A 13,296-nucleotide genomic window follows, 5' to 3' on the forward strand; every position below is an offset into this window, starting at 1 on the left:
ACTGCTCATTGCTATTCGCCCAAAAACAACCATGTGTTTCCACTTACCTTATCCCTTCCTTATTATGAACACCTATTCATCTTTCAAGGCCCATTTGAAATATGGCCTTGTCTTTGAACCTTTCCTAAATTTCCCTCAGTCCTCAGCAGATCAACCTGATCCTTTCTGGCCCTCCCTTAGCCCTTAGCACATGGTCCTAGAATTAGCATATGTCTCCTCCAAATCACTGTGCAATATCTGGTCACAGGTGGAGCCCCTGATATACAGTAAGTACTCATTTCTTGCAGCGACATTGTCTCAGTTTTGCTACTCAGCTCCCCCAAAGAACACCACGCAGGGACACAGGGCATGCTTTTGGAAATTTCATCCCAGGAAAAGGCCAAGGATAGGTCTGGAAGAAAAATCTACCTCTGGCTACAAAAACTAAAAACACTGAAACTCTTGAGTCTTAAAGAGACAATGGCTGTCTTAAAAAGGAATGAAATTCTGACACATGCTGGAATACAGAGGAACCCTGAAAACATTAGACTATGTGAAATAAGCCAGTCACAAAAGGACAAATACTGTATGATCCCACTTATGGGAGGGACCTACACATGCAGAGAGGCAGAGAGCAAAATAGTGTTTACCAGGGACTGGAGGGAAGGGCGAAGCGGTGTGAGTGTGTAATGAATACAGAGCTTCAGCAGCAAAAATGGAAACGTTCTGGAGATGGGTGCTAGAGAGAGCTGCACAGCAATGTGAATATACCTATGACACTGAACTGTACACATAAAAATGGCTAAAATGGTAAATTTTGTTATGCATATTTTACCATAATTTTTTTAAGTAGAAAAAAGGGACAATGGCTGAGAGAAAAAAAATATTAAACACAGATAGGAACATGAAGGCTAATGATACAGTAGATTTGAACTTGCTCACCAACTCTCAGATTCCTGGGGTGAGGGGATCCCCTTCCAAGCCTTCAAATGAAAGTTTTAGAGCTGGTGGTTGGCAGCCCTGCCTTGCACAATATATACTGAGCATCTCCACTGTCCCAGGCCTCAAGCCAGACACTGAAAGGAGATCAACGTTGACTAAAACAGCCTAGGGCATCCTAGGGAGAGTAAGACATATGCCCAAATAACTGCACCATTGGAATGACTTGGATTGAGGTTTATCAAAAGAAATACAAATGCAGCGTAGAAGAAAGGGCAACAGTAAGTTCAAGGAAGGTTTCCAACATGAGCTCAGGGCAAGCAAATTCATAAGCATTTAATGAAGGACAATTGCAAGTGAAGAAGGGGCACTTGGTATGCTCAAAGGCCCTTCCAGCTGGAGGCCTCTGCTGTTCTATATGTTCTATAATGTGGGGGACGGAGACACACACTTTCAGATGTTTGGCTGGATCTGACCCAGGATGGCATTTTTCTATCTTTTTGACCTCTGCCTGCAGCTGCTCCATTCTGCTATTCATGACCGAGCTCAATGACCAATAAACTTTCTATGTATTTTATCTCTTTTCTGTATGTACATATTTTAAAGTATCTTGCAGGATAACTCTGTAGGTTTCCAGAAACACAGAAGAAATACATATACACACAACTAGATTATTTTACTCTAAAATTTCTGTTTCTAATACCACCCTCAACAAGGTCCATTCACATAGATGGGTTTATGGAGTGGAAAAATGGACCTATTCTGTCTTTTCCAGAATATTGGTGTTTTATGGAATAATGAAATGGATAATGCTTAATTAAAATGAACATTTAAATGAGTTAAAATGAACAAGCTGTAGTCTATCAATTTTGAGGAGCTTGTAAGTTTGATTTTTTGAACATGTATGCAGCGTAAGTATTATTAATGCATGCATATCTCACTAAATTTTGGTCTCCTTCAATTTTTCCCATATGTCTTCAGAAAAACAAGAAAAGCCTGCCTCAAGTAGAAAAGACCATGTGCCTTCATTTCATTAATGCACTTTTACAGGAGCAAGCTATTACAATTATCCCTTTGCGATACTGCAGTGGTTTAAGTATCTGACAAAAAGAGGAAGAATTCTGAACATGATATGTTCTAATGGAAAGATCTTCAGAGTAGGATGTTAGCAGCTTCTGAAATCCGCCTGCCTGTGTTCAATCTTGGGCAGTTTCTGTCTGCAAACCTTGGGCAGGTTATATAAACACTCCAATCCTCAATTTCCCCCACCCTATTAACTGGTTTAGTATTAGTAATATCGAACTCAGAACATTTTGCTGAGGACTGAATGAGCATGTGGTGTCATGAAGCTCTCTGCACAGTATCTATACAGTAAATGTATAGTAAATGTTAGTGTTTGTTATTAATTGACATGTTTTCTTACTCCAGTGCCCTTCTTCTATCTTACCTTAAAAGGATAATAGGGAAAAAAGTTAGGCCACATATATAAAGAAATTTGAGCTACAGGGAAACATTGAACTCCCCTGCTAGTTTAAAGAAGTCAGCTGTCATGTGCAGGGTGTCTATTTGGGAGGCTTGCTACCTCCGGAGCAACCTCCGGCCAACAGCTAATAAAAACATGAAACCCTCTGTCCTACAACCACAAGATACTAATTTGCCAACAAAAGTGGGTTCTTCCTCAGTTAAGCTTCAGATGAAACCACAGCCCTGACTGACATTAACTGCAGCCTTGTGAGATGTTCAACAGATGACCCAGATAAGCTGTGTCCAGATTCCTGACCAACAGAAACTGTGAGATAATAAATATGTCTTGTTTAAACCACTAGGTTTGTGAGAATTTGTTATGCATCAATAGAAAACTAATAGTAATGTGGAGATTGGGAATGCAGGCAGATACACATGGTACAAAATGCATACACACACAAGGATTCCCATGATTTCCCATCACTGCTGTAGTGATTTAGCCTTGCTGCACCACTACGACAGGGAAGGACAGTAAACCAAGGGCAGATTTAGGAGTGGATGGTAACAACCCTCTCCATGAAGTATGGGGGGAAAAAATCATAGTTTTCTGTGGCATTTCATCAAACAAGTAACAACCAAAGGTTTGTTTTGAATTTATTTTCAAATTAGGTAAGTCAGCCTTTCTGGAAACCAAATTGGGCAAGAGATTTTGTCAAGGTCCAAATCCTCTTGCCAAATTGCATTACCTTACGGGCATGATTGGAAATCTTTCGGAACTTAGTTATGGGAAAGGTTCACAAATCAGACAGCCAGATTCAGTAGCCAGCATGCAACTCAGTTCACATGAAATAAACTGACCCACACCCACAGATAATAGAAAAGTCTTTTTTTTAAATGTGGGTTCTGAGTTCATTTTCCATTAAATACTATAATTTTCCAGTCCCTCTCACAAGTGGACACTATGTGCCATTTACCCACTCGTCCAGTGCACTGTCAGTATTATCTCCTTCCATGTTACCAGTATCTCCAATTAAACCTCTGCCCTTAAATTCTGAATCAGTCTGGGGCCTTCTTAATCATTCTGCACAGAACCAGGAAATTTAAAAAGATGACTCCTTGGAGATCATCTAGTCCCATTCTCTGACTGTACCGGAAAAACCGCAAGGCCCACGGAATTCAAATGACTAGCTCGAGTTGAAAAGCAGAATCTTTCTACATGCTTCAAACTGTTTCTTAAGAACAGAGAGGAGGAATATGTTTCTCTCTGAACCTTCCCTTTCATCTTTTCCTGCATCTGTCTGTCCAGATGCCTGCGGCCTCTGCTAAGCACCCTTTGCCAGGGAAGCATTTCTGTTAAGTACCAACCATGAATGGGAGAGCTCTCAAGTGACTGCTGTGCATCATACAGCTGGGGTGACATTCTTCACCCACCAAGTTCCTGCCACTGCTGTCAGTCCCCAAGAAATGTCCATCAGGTCACAGCAACAAAAATAAATTACTGACCCCACTGCTTAAATGATGAGCTAAGGCCCAACATAACAGGGCTAGTTCAAGCAGATTCACCAAGTGCAGCTTGGAAGCAAAGACAGGAGGGAAACATATTCATTTAAATGTAACAAATATTTACAGAAGTCTCGCCTATGATTTCTCTGTAATTTATTTATCTATGTAACAAACACTGAGCAACACGCATTTCTTAGCCACTTTACTACCAGGAATAAAAAGGTAACATAAGGAATAGTCTCTGACCTCAGGGAGTTATAGTCTAGCAAGGAAGCCAAAGAATGAATGATTATTTTAATGACAGGGAACCTTTACTGAGTACCTACTATGTGCCAGCTGGTCCTATGTGCTTAAGAAGGATGAACTCCCTCCAGTCTCATTGCAACTTGACCTTTAATCCCTGTTTGGCTCACAGACAACTGAGACACAGAAAGGCTGAGTGTTTTGCCCAAAGTTTGCACATTCATTGTTTCGACAAATATTTGCCAGCTGTGTTGTGGGCACTGCTCTGGGTGCTGGGATACAGCAGTGAACAAAAGAGACAAAAATTCCTGTTCCTGTGGAGTTTACATACTAGGGGAAGGATCCAATATTAAGCAAAAAACAGCTAGAATCAATGTCAGAGAATGACAAGAGCTCTAGAAAAGCAAGACAGTGAAGGGTGACCAAGGGTTGTTTGGAGGGAACTGGGTAGTTGTATTTTAAAACGGTGGCCAGGGAAGTACTCACAGATAAAGTGTCATTTCAACAGAGACGCGAGATGGTCCACAAACACCAGCGGGAGGACTGGGGCAGGCGGCCTGGCTGCAGAGCCTGTGTCTGAACCCCCACTCTGACACCTCTCCACCCTAACACCAGGCAGACAGAACCGATGTGGGAGGCTTCAGCTTCCTTAAAAGGATTTTATCAACCTCCTTAATAGGTTTATAAACTCATAAATTTTATAATTTACATTCTGATTATCAAAGTAATTGTGTTCTCACTGGAAAAAATAGGTTTAAAATTGAGTTTTCATAGAAATATCTCTTCTTACAAAGATTGGAGGCTCATCAGCTACAAACTTTGGAGGTGTTCTCTAAGTCTGACAGTGCAAAGTGGGCATCGTTTAACAGGAATAGTTCCGGACACTGATGCCAGTGACTCAGGTCTGGCCCAAGCTCTGCCTGTAACCAAAACTTATCTGTGTAGGAGTGTCACCTTCTTCCCCAGGCCACTGGGGTCTCACCTCTACAGCGAAGGAGTCAGACATAGAACCTGCGGGACTCTCTCTGATGTACCACGAGTCAGTGGTTAGGAAGAAAGAAGAAGTCACTGGTAACGTGCAAAAGCACCCAAACACACTAAGGAATGCTGAACACTTGAGTCCTCACAACTCTCTGAACCCACAACCAGGTCACAGGATGAGAGGAGCTGTCAAAATTCCCCCCAGTCCTTCAGGACGCACCTAGGTCTCCAGCGCTGGAGGCAGAGAGTGACAAGGAGATGCCCTTAAGACATCCTCTCCCTGGCTACTAGGTAAGGGCAGCAGGAAGATGAGCGCTGGAAACTCCTCAAAATCTGACTCCGCATCTGATGGGACCTATCGGACGAGACAGTTAAGTTGAGGAAAAGCAGTCTTGCTGGGTCTCGAGTCACGCTGACGGAAGGTGTCTTTCTCTGTCTGGCTTGCACTGTTGGTAATCTCTACATTTCAACCCTTGAAGTGCAAAACTGGACAGGTCTGCGATATAACTCACTTGAACCGGGGTACCCAGGATCTGGTGGAAATAGAGAAGAGTGCTGGGCAAACTCCAGTGCCTGATGGAATATTTCTCATGTCTGATCGAAGAACTCCCAACTGCTTAAATACAACGGCCTGTGTAGCTGCTGCTCCCTTCTCCAGCTCCTGAGTCCCTCTCCAGCTTTCTCCATGCAGCTGTACCCCTGTCTGCCTCTCCTCCACTTCCCTGGTTAACTCTCAAAGTGCTAATTACATAAGCAGGAGAAATCTCCACTTCATTAGGATCTGTTTATTTTCTGAAGAGTCCTTCGAACTCGGGCTAGACTTGATAACATCAGGAAAAGGAAGGCCAACAGATCTTCAGTTCATGACAGATCAGTTTGACATGAAGGCAAATGCCAGAGAATTAAATGTTTCAAGTGGGCTTGTCTTTGGTAACTTTTGACAGCTTTCAGCAAAATTCAGTAGACAGAAATTACAGCTGACATAAGCTAAGAAACATACACCATCTTTATATGACTGTTTCTCCATTTTATTTTTTTAATCTCATGGTGAACTAAGGGAAGAAAAGCACAGTGATCCATAACGAATATCGAGCTAAATTCTCTCCTAGCTCCTGGGAGGAAAAACAGCATTTCCATGGGGAAGCCAAAGAACATCGTATTCCATGCACCAGCAAGGACGTATCTTCGAAAGAGAGACATGGGACAAACACATGTAAAAGCACATGTGGATAAACAATTACAACTTTGCAGAGCTAAATATATGAAAGCAGAGAGAAGGCTGGAACAAACACAGAGACAGCAACCAGGGGGAAAAGAGTTTTCAGCGGGAAGAGTTTTTACAGGAAAAGTTTTGTAGGGGAGGAGATGTTTAAAGCACTGTTTTGAAAATGAGCGAGAGCCACGTTTAGGCAGAAAGATGCCTATTCTGTGTATGATCATCCTCATGCTTAACCTCTGCATTAACGATATTAAACATCTATTAATTAAACCATTATACATTATTATATATTAAACATCTATTACAGAAGACAGCCCATTTGGTTTCACAATGGCCACCTGACTGAAACAGCTTAAAGAATGAACTGAATCTTTTTATAAACAGCAACAACAAATGGGTCCAAGATTCAAAAAACTCCAAAAAAGCTATTGTAAAATAGTGCACACACATTAAACCACACATAACCTTTGCAATAGCCTGGTATAGGAGCTAAATACCTGTGGCTCATTCTTCAGCTGAGGAAACTAAACTTGAGCCTCAGAGGCTAAATACCATGCCAAAAGTCACAGAGGAAGAGCTCAAACACAGGTAGGTCTATCAAACTTTAAAGGCTGTGTTTTTAACCACTGTGCCAGGGAGGTATAAGACTAAGGAAATTAGATCTCTAGTAAGGCAAAAACCTAAAATAAAGACTTCCAAAAAGGTCATCTAAAATCGAACACTATTTTGTTCTATGATATAACAAAAATGTGCTGCTCTCCCACCATGTACTCCAATTAAAATTGTATTCAGCACAACTCCATCCCATCTCCCCAAGTGTGTGCACTCGTGTGTGTGCAGAGGCTGTATAATCTCTCTAGTTAGAAGGGGAATGTTCACAGAGGACTGGCTGTTTTCTCTGAGGAGAGAGAATCCTGCTGCCCACCGGGCCCCTCTGGTACTCTTCCCCATATCATCGTCCCCTCAGCGAGCCACAGTCTCTCAGAACACGCGGGCAGGGATGGGTGTGAGTGAGGCCATCCTACCTCCAGCTGCCCCAGTGCTTCCTCCCTAGAAAGCAAACTGATGAGAGCAGCTAGGGGCAGAGATATGGCAGACAGTGAGCACTGGAAAGAAAAGTCATCAGAAGTGGGAGGCCAGTGTTTGCCAGCATGTACTTCTGCTACCCTGATGATGGAGTTACCTTGGTCTAGTCCCTGAAGAAAAAAAACACTATGCCATGACCACAGCCTGCTCCTGAATCCTAACTTGGGTGACCTCTACTGTCCAAGCAAACAGGCTGACGTGGACCAGAGGTAAGTGGGCTCTTCCCCCATCCTGGACACACAGTCAGGCCTGCCTTCTAAGCCAGCTGGATGGGCCATGAATGGGAGCAGGGCGGACGTCACTAAGTACCATGGACACACATGACTAGTAGTGGAAGAGGGCTTGGGAGTAAGTGAAATGACTTTGGCCTATTTGCAATCCTCAAAGCGGAAGAGATTCACAGCCACACAAGCACCTTTGATTTCTCATCTGCCTACACTTAACTGTATGCAGTGCATGTTCTAGTTAAAACCAACCACTTACCAGGGCTTGAAGGGCTGTGCTCTCCCACGTGTCTGACCCTGGAATTGTCCACCCTGTTCACTTCCCTAATCTATCTTGTGAACTCTTACTCATTCTCCAAATATCAGATCCAACAGTTCTCCACACCACCATCCCCATCCCCAGGAACCTTCTCTCCAGGGAAAGGTAAGCACCCTTTCTCTAGACCTGAATGTCACAGCACATACTACAGTGCATTGTAACTCCCTTTGCTTACATCTTCTTCCCGCGAGATAGGAAGTTCTTGCAGGGCAAGAACTATGCCTTATTAAGATGTTGCCTGCTAGGTGCTCACTAACAGAATGCAAAAAATTGACCCAAGTAGACACATGGAAGCACAAAAAGGCTGGTCACACAGGGAATATGGCTGTACCTTCAAAGAGTTTGCAGTAAGATGCAGTCAACACTCACTGACTGTGCTAAAGCCACGTACTAAGTGTGTGCTGTGTGCCCAGAATTGTTTCAAGCCCTGGGCAGGACTAGGAAGATGGTAGAACAAGTAAAAATATGATGGTGTCTTGTCTCATAGAGTTTACATGCTTCACCAACTGAAATGAAAAGCCCTGAGGATTTACCTTCATTGAGCTTCCCACAAATGTTCCTCCAGTTCTCAGTACTATTGCTGGGTTCCAAAAACTGAAATCATAGACATAAAGTAATCCATCGCACACGGACAACTGACTGTATGTGCAAGAATATTTACAGCAAATACATCTACGGCAGCCGAAAGCCCAGCACCAACCTAGATGCCCATCAGTGGGAAAGTAAATGAATAAACTGACTGTGACCACTCAACACAACACTGTACAGCAGAGAAAGCAAATGAACTACAGTAACATATAATAATATAGATAACCGAGAGCAGTATAAGTATTACCAAATCCCCAAAGATCATATACAGTGTGATGTGCTTTTTATAAAGTTTACCAAAATTAAACATACATCTGTATAGATGCATGTTTTACATGTGTACACATTTTATGTTTTCATGTAGTCCATTTGGGGACCACATGTAGGTGAGAAACAGCACACAGGAAAACAAGGCAATGGTACACACAGGATTCAGATGTTGGGTACCCTAGGTAGGGTGAGATGTAGAGAGAATTATCTGGTCAGATGTGGGTTATTTTCAAGACCCTAAATTTTGTTTTAGGGGACAGGCTTTTGGTTGCTTATTACATTATTTACAATAAGTGAAAATAGGAAGATAATGTGTCCTTAAGTAAGGGTTATGATTAACCCAATTCTTTGCATATAAAGTCCAGTATCAAAACCAAAAATAAATGAAGTTATAGGAATATTAGGACATGGTACCTGAATCTAAATAAAATAAACAGGTGTTTATCCTGTAAGGTTTTATGGTATACGGAGGAAAGCTCATACCATACTCTGCACAGATTGATTCCCACCAGCCAGCCTGTCTGCAGTATCAACCGAGAGGAGGCAAGACATGTGTATCCACATGGCTCCATGTCAGTCCACAGAGCCCTCTTCCCTCCTGTTACCTGGGGAGGAGCTCCAGCTCTGGGGAACACCGGGTACACTGCGGGTACCTCAGCACCACAGTGCACTCGTGGGCCAGCATTAATTTCATCTTTGGATATCATGACCCTTTTTCAAATTGCATCATAAATTCCTGCTTGTGACATTGTGTATGTGGAGCTCCTGGCAAGAACATCACTGTATTTGTGCATGAAAACCAATCATTTCTATCTTCTTCCAGAAGTTATACTAAGCAGACAAAGCTGTCTCTGGATGGTTTGGACCATATGCCCTGGAGAAAGTGCACAGCAGATGTCTGAGAAATAGACAAAGCTGAGGGAGGGAAGAGTCCCCCAGTGGGAGACAAATGATTCTGTTGAGAACATGCCCCAGGGGGAAATGTGGTCAGCTGGGACACTGCTACACATCCGAAGTCCACAAAAACCATGGCAAAGAACACCCACTTCTCCACCCACCGTCACACAAAGCCCCAACCTGAAACTTCAGTTGCTGGCAGTTTTTTTTTTTTCTTTTATAAAAAGCTAGGTAGTGAAACATTGGAATCAAAAAGGCGTATTTTCTCTCCCTACCTAAGCCTGTCCATTAGCATAACTGTGGACATTCTTATGCAAACAATCAAGTTTTCTTCCTGGAGAAAGGCTAGCAAGGAGAGCAAGATTAAAATAAAATAAAACAAAAAAATGTACTGTGCTGTGTCTTTAATATTCAAAGCATGTCTGGAGGGCAGAGTTAATGTCTGAACCTGAAACCTACCCCTCTTCAAGGGTCTCTAAATGTCAAGGAGGCCCCTTCCCCTACTTATTTCAGCAAAAGAGATCCCTTAATGGCACAAAACCGCACTGTGGTGCTCCCTCCCGCTCCAGAGACAGGAGGTCACTCTACTTCCATACTTCGGAATCTTCTTCCATGACCCCAGCAAACACCCCACATTTTCCTGCCTGGCTGCATCCTGGGCCTCCTTCCCAGCAAATAAAACGGTCTTGGTGAGATCTGGCCAAACATTTCTTAATCACATACTCTCTTTGTCTAAAAACAGTTAGAAATGGAGTAAGTAACCTTTGTTCCCAGTCCTTCCCACATTTGCAAGAGCCCCACGTCATTTAATGTGAAGCCTGGTTTGCGTCTTTGAGCTACCACCACGCATGCTTTATTTTGGAGCCCTATTTAAATCCTAGATTAATCAGCACACAGTAGAAAACTGCGGTTACTCCCCTAACGTTGCTTTCTAAATAGATGCAGTTTTGACCAGCTGATCACAAAGAAGTCTTCTAATTAGCCCCCGAGACCCCAGGACCAGGCTGGAGGGGTGGCTGAGACCCCAGTTATTCTGGAAGGATCTCCACATGGCCCCACGCTCCTCCTAAACTTCCAAGGTTGTGCTGAAATGTGGTTTTGTATTCTTTGGCCCCAAATCCAGAGAAGAATAAAGGGATTCCCAAGGGGGAGTGACACCACCTGGCTGTACCTTCTGCTGTCTAAGAAGGCAGGTCACACGCCAGCGCTTCAGCCCTGTGTGACTGTCGGGGAGACTAGTGGGACAGTGAGCGCATACAGACTGATGACTGGGATTCTGTAGTTATTGATCCCTCAAGGCCAAGGGAGAAAGGGCAAATGGTAAATTAAACAAGCCACGGGGCAGCCACGGACTGAAGCAGAAAGGATTAGAAGGCCCGGACTCGCACCGTAGTGGCTGCCCTGTAACACAGCCAGCAGCGCACAGGAGATCCAACCTCCCGGAGTGCTGGTGATGCCGGGGTTCTTGTTCACGAAGCCGAAGAATGAGCTTCACAAACACTCAAGGTAGGAGAGAAAGGTACAGGCTTTTATTTAGAGATAAAGTGAGAGAATAGAGCTCCCAGCTCACACCAGGAGGGGACAAGAGAGCCTGTAGTGGTGCGATGTCTAGGGGGTTTTATAGGCAGTTGAGCATTTTTCGAGAACATGAAAAAAAGCTTAGGGATGTGGACTTGCATCACCTGCTCTGTCCTCAAGGTGGGCTGGGTCATAGTCTGATTGCTAGAGGTGACAGCGGGGTCACGGGTTATGCTGATACCCTCGTAGAACACTCAAACATTCCAAGCCAAGCTGCTTCTGGCCTTTTGAAGTTTAACTGATCTCACTGAAGATGTCTGTATTCTTAGGTATCTTTCCCTAGAGAATTAGTGTGACCTTGACTTTGCATAATGCTTAACAGAGTTTCAATGGGGACTTCTTTGCCCATTGTTACATTGCTCTGACTGTAAATATACCACCCTGCTTCCCCCCTAACCCCCAGGACCTCACCCTACTCTGACTACACCCACTGTTCCTGTCTCACTGGGTGACCACACGCACTGGCTCTCCAGATGCTTTCCCTACCAAGCACAAATGCCGTCGACCCACCCAAATGCCTTTTACATACGTCCTGAAACGTCACCTTTCATCTCTCCCTCTGTGTACAGGCTGCTTCCATGAGGTGTCCGCTTCTTTTGCAGAAAAGGTCCCCCCTTCATATAGTTCTCCTGGACCACCATGGTAGGTTTCGACTGTAGCTATGGAGGCAAGCAACCCAGAACTGAATGGACGCCCCTCCATTTCCTTGGTGTGGGACCCTCGGCCAGTTAGCAAACCTCACTTAGTTTCCTGATCTGTAAAAGTGGAACAGTCACAGAAAAGCCTCTCACGTGGCTTACGTGAAAATAAAACGACCGAAAACCTGTAAAACAGGTGAATGGTACGTATTATACAGTAAGCACTCAATAAATGTTGGCTGCTGTCATTATCATTATTCTAGCTTGCAAGGAACTCTCTCCCTTTGTAAACCCCTCTGGCACACATTTGCATCTGGCACTGATTACATGCTACTTATCTTGGGCTTATGTCTTTTCTCAATTAGGCTACAAGTTCCTTAAAGCTAAAGACAACAGTTCTGTGCTTTTCTTTCCCTACAATGCTTGCAAAAGTGTTTTAAATGCAGGAAGACAATAAATGCTTGCTATTTAACACCACCACAATAATACTTATTATGTTCTACTTTGGCCAGAGTATGCTAAGTCCTTCACATTCATCAGCTCATTGATTTCTCATACTTACTGATCCTGACTAAATAACTGGTGAACTCCCAAGGGATTTTTCTCAGTTACAAAAAGCTCATTTTCTTATTTACAAAAAAAAAGAAAAGTAAAGTAAAAGCTATTACCAAGCAAACTTAAATTTTAAGAAAGCAAATACTACAGAGCATTGAGAATCACAGCAAACTAAATTATTGATATGCAATCTCTATACTACTCCAAAATATTCCAGACCCTTTCTGACAATCAAGGTGTGCAGAATGGTCTCTGAAGGGCATGAAAGCTCATAAGAGAGAAAATGAATTCCTGACGGGTATAAACGATAATTTCTTGGGTCACCTTTGATAGTTCCAAGCCCTGGAAGGACGGCTGAGTAAATAAAGACAAACTGAATCTACCATAAACTCTCTACACAGCCTACTGATATCCCACCTACTGGATGAAAAACCCAGTATGTAGTCCTTGGTGAATACAAGAGCGCTGATGTTTGACAAATGAAGAAGACAGACGAGGAAGAGCAATAATTTTGTAAACTGCAAAATGGTCCACAGACTTTCATGCAGCCAACGATAAAGCCTAAAATACCAGAACCATTTTCAGGAGGGACGGCAACAGAATTTTCTAGATTAAATGAAAGATAACGTTTTAAGCTACTTTACAACACAATGGAATTTTACTTTGGGTTAAATTCAGTGATGAATACTGACCTTGAAGATTTTCTTGTAAAAAGAAAATATATGAATCAACAAATCTCTCCACTGTGGACAAAATGAAACGTCTACCAATGTTTAGTCTGACTGTAGCTGGCCGTGTCTGAAGAAAAGCTGA

General features: G+C 43.1%; 1 protein-coding gene across 4 annotated transcripts in view; it reads right to left on the reverse strand.

The window, feature by feature from the left end:
• ETV6 (ETS variant transcription factor 6) overlaps window positions 1–13,296 on the reverse strand; it is a 222,991-nt gene that overhangs the window by 180,301 nt on the left and 29,394 nt on the right. The window lies entirely within an intron of this gene.

This window comes from Manis javanica, chromosome 15, assembly GCF_040802235.1.
Source record: "Manis javanica isolate MJ-LG chromosome 15, MJ_LKY, whole genome shotgun sequence".
Classification (NCBI taxonomy): Eukaryota; Metazoa; Chordata; class Mammalia; order Pholidota; family Manidae; genus Manis; species Manis javanica.